Genomic DNA, 3,982 nt, shown 5'->3' on the forward strand with positions numbered 1-3,982 from the left:
GCGTACGCGGGCGGGCGCCGGGAGAAGACGGCCCGTCCGGGGTCGAATCTCGGCCTGTGTTTTCGGAGCCGGCCGGGCATCACGCTCCCTCCTTGGATGGACAACATTCGTAGTTGACACTTTGTGTCATTTTATCCGAGCGGGCGGGCGCCTCGAGAGGCGGACCGTCCGGGGCGACTCTCGGCCTGTGTTTTCGGAGCCGGCCGGGCCTCACGCTCCCTCCTTGGATGGACAACATTCGTAGTTGACACTTTGTGTCATTTTATCCGAGCGGGCGGGCGCCGCGAGGCGGACCGTCCGGGGCGACTCTCGGCCTGTGTTTTCGGAGCCGGCCGGGCATCACGCTCCCTCCTTGGATGGACAACATTCGTAGTTGACACTTTGTGTCATTTTATCCGAGCGGGCGGGCGCCTCGAGAGGCGGACCGTCCGGGGCGACTCTCGGCCTGTGTTTTCGGAGCCGGCCGGGCATCACGCTCCTTCCTTGGATGGACAACATTCGTAGTTGACACTTTGTGTCATTTTATCCGAGCGGGCGGGCGCCGCGAGGCGGACCGTCCGGGGCGACTCTCGGCCTGTGTTTAAGGAGCCGGCCGGGCATCACGCTCCTTCCTTGGATGGACAACATTCGCAGTTGACACTTTGTGTCATTTTATCCGAGCAGACGGGCGCCGCGAGGCGGACCGTCCGGGGCGACTCTCGGCCTGTGTTTTCGGAGCCGGCCGGGCATCACGCTCCCTCCTTGGATGGACAACATTCGTAGTTGACACTTTGTGTCATTTTATCCGAGCAGACGGGCGCCGCGAGGCGACCGTCCGGGGCGACTCTCGGCCTGTGTTTAAGGAGCCGGCCGGGCATCACGCTCCTTCCTTGGATGGACAACATTCGTAGTTGACACTTTGTGTCATTTTATCCGAGCGGGCGGGCGCCGCGAGGCGGACCGTCCGGGGCGACTCTCGGCCTGTGTTTAAGGAGCCGGCCGGGCATCACGCTCCTTCCTTGGATGGACAACATTCGCAGTTGACACTTTGTGTCATTTTATCCGAGCAGACGCAGTTGACACTTTGTGTCATTTTATCCGAGCAGACGGGCGCCTCGAGAGGCGGACCGTCCGGGGCGACTCTCGGCCTGTGTTTTCGGAGCCGGCCGGGCATCACGCTCCCTCCTTGGATGGACAACATTCGTAGTTGACACTTTGTGTCATTTTATCCGAGCGGGCGGGCGCCTCGAGAGGCGGACCGTCCGGGGCGACTCTCGGCCTGTGTTTTCGGAGCCGGCCGGGCCTCAAGCTCCCTCCTTGGATGGACAACATTCGTAGTTGACACTTTGTGTCATTTTATCCGAGCGGGCGGGCGCCGCGAGGCGGACCGTCCGGGGCGACTCTCGGCCTGTGTTTAAGGAGCCGGCCGGGCATCACGCTCCTTCCTTGGATGGACAACATTCGCAGTTGACACTTTGTGTCATTTTATCCGAGCAGACGGGCGCCGCGAGGCGGACCGTCCGGGGCGACTCTCGGCCTGTGTTTTCGGAGCCGGCCGGGCATCACGCTCCCTCCTTGGATGGACAACATTCGTAGTTGACACTTTGTGTCATTTTATCCGAGCAGACGGGCGCCGCGAGGCGGACCGTCCGGGGCGACTCTCGGCCTGTGTTTAAGGAGCCGGCCGGGCATCACGCTCCTTCCTTGGATGGACAACATTCGCAGTTGACACTTTGTGTCATTTTGTTCGGCCTGTGTTTAAGGAGGCGGCCGTCCTCCACTCGGTCCGTGTTTAAGGAGCGACACTCGCGCTCCGGTTCGGCCTGTATTTAGGGAGGCGGCCGTCCTCCGCTTGGTCTGTGTTAAGGGCGACACTCGGTCCATGTTTGAGGAGCCTGGCCCTGACGCTCCTCTCCGGCCTGTGTTTAAGGAGGCGGCCGTCCTCCCCTTGGTCTGTGTTAAGGGCGACACTCGGTCCATGTTTGAGGAGCCTGGCCCTGACGCTCCTCTCCGGCCTGTGTTTAAGGAGGCGGCCGTCCTCCCCTTGGTCTGTGTTAAGGGCGACACTCGGTCCATGTTTGAGGAGCCTGGCCCTGACGCTCCTCTCCGGCCTGTGTTTAAGGAGGCGGCCGTCCTCCCCTTGGTCTGTGTTAAGGGCGACACTCGGTCCATGTTTGAGGAGCCTGGCCCTGACGCTCCTCTCCGGCCTGTGTTTAAGGAGGCGGCCGTCCTCCCCTTGGTCTGTGTTAAGGGCGACACTCGGTCCATGTTTGAGGAGCCTGGCCCTGACGCTCCTCTCCGGCCTGTGTTTAAGGAGGCGGCCGTCCTCCCCTTGGTCTGTGTTAAGGGCGACACTCGGTCCATGTTTGAGGAGCCTGGCCCTGACGCTCCTCTCCGGCCTGTGTTTAAGGAGGCGGCCGTCCTCCCCTTGGTCTGTGTTAAGGGCGACACTCGGTCCGTGTTTAAGGAGCCTGGCCCTCGCGCTCCGGTTCGGCCTGTATTTAGGGAGGCGGCCGTCCTCCGCTTGGTCTGTGTTAAGGGCGACACTCGGTCCATGTTTGAGGAGCCTGGCCCTGACGCTCCTCTCCGGCCTGTGTTTAAGGAGGCGGCCGTCCTCCCCTTGGTCTGTGTTAAGGGCGACACTCGGTCCGTGTTTAAGGAGCGGCCCTCGCGCTCCGGTTCGGCCTGTATTTAGGGAGGCGGCCGTCCTCCGCTTGGTCTGTGTTAAGGGCGACACTCGGTCCGTGTTTAAGGAGCCGGCCCTGACGCTCCTCTTCGGCCTGTGTTTAAGGAGGCGGCCGTCCTCCACTTCCTTCCATGCACCACCACATTCGCAGTTGACACTTTGCCATTTTTTCAGAGAGGTGACACTTAGTCGTTTTTTCGAAAGTTGACACTTAGTCGTTTTTTCGAAAGTTGACACTTTGCCGTTTTTTCAGAGAGGCGACACTTAGTCGTTTTTTCGAAAGTTGACACTTAGCAGTTTTTTCGAAAGTTGACACTTAGCCGTTTTTTCGAAAGTTGACACTTAGCCGTTTTTTCGAAAGTTGACACTTAGTCACTTTTTCGCCACAGTGACACCTCCAGCGCGTGCCACGGCGCTTTTCAGGTCTTCTATCCGACCTTGTGCTGTCGAGGACGGCGTGTCCGACGCCGTGGGGAGACCAGCACCATCTCCTCCATACTCGTAAACGGGGTGCTTTGGAAAACGGGGGGAAAGTCGATGAGTACACTGACTACTGGGACCATTTCATTGTACTCTGGCGCACCTGAAGACCAAAAAAGGTACTGCACCTTAGCCCGGGTACCTCACCCCCTGGTACCTCGAGGAGAACTTAGAAAAATTTCGACAAATTTTTGGTGAGCTCCAGGGAGAGAGGCTGATTTTTCGCTTTTTGAGGCCGACCGCCGAACCGGCGCGGGGCGGACTCACAAGCCCCGCAGAGCCGTGGGCACTTAGTCGTTTTTTCAGAGAGGCGACACTTAGTCGTTTTTTCAGAGGCGACACTTAGTCGTTTTTTCGAAAGTTGACACTTAGCCGTTTTTTCGAAAGTCGACACTTAGCCGTTTTTTTGGAAAGTTGACACTTAGTCGTTTTTTCGAAAGTTGACACTTAGTCGTTTTTTCGCCACAATTGGCTCTGAGCTCCAGGGGGAGAGCCTGGTTTTGCCTTATTTCAGGCCGGCTGGGGAACCGGCGCGGGTCGGATGCACGAGCCCGGCAGAGCCGTGGGCACTTAGAAAATTTTCGCCGATTAAGCTGGGACCTCCAGGCGGAGACCGGCATTCCTCGTCCTCGGGGTTCGACCCAGGAACCGGCGCTGGGCAGACGCCGTAGCCACGCAGAGCCGTGGGCACTTAGAAAATATTCGCCAAGTTGGCTCTGAGCTCCAGGCGGAGAGGCTGGTTTTGCCTTATTTCAGGCCGGCTGGGGAACCGGCGCGGGTCGGATGCACGAGCCCGCAGAGCCGTGGGCACTTTGCCATTTTCTCAGAGTCGACACT

The sequence above is a fragment of the Syngnathus leptorhynchus genome, unplaced genomic scaffold (genome assembly GCF_054491065.1).
Source record: "Syngnathus leptorhynchus isolate UIUO unplaced genomic scaffold, UIUO_Slep HiC_scaffold_100, whole genome shotgun sequence".
Classification (NCBI taxonomy): domain Eukaryota; kingdom Metazoa; phylum Chordata; class Actinopteri; order Syngnathiformes; family Syngnathidae; genus Syngnathus; species Syngnathus leptorhynchus.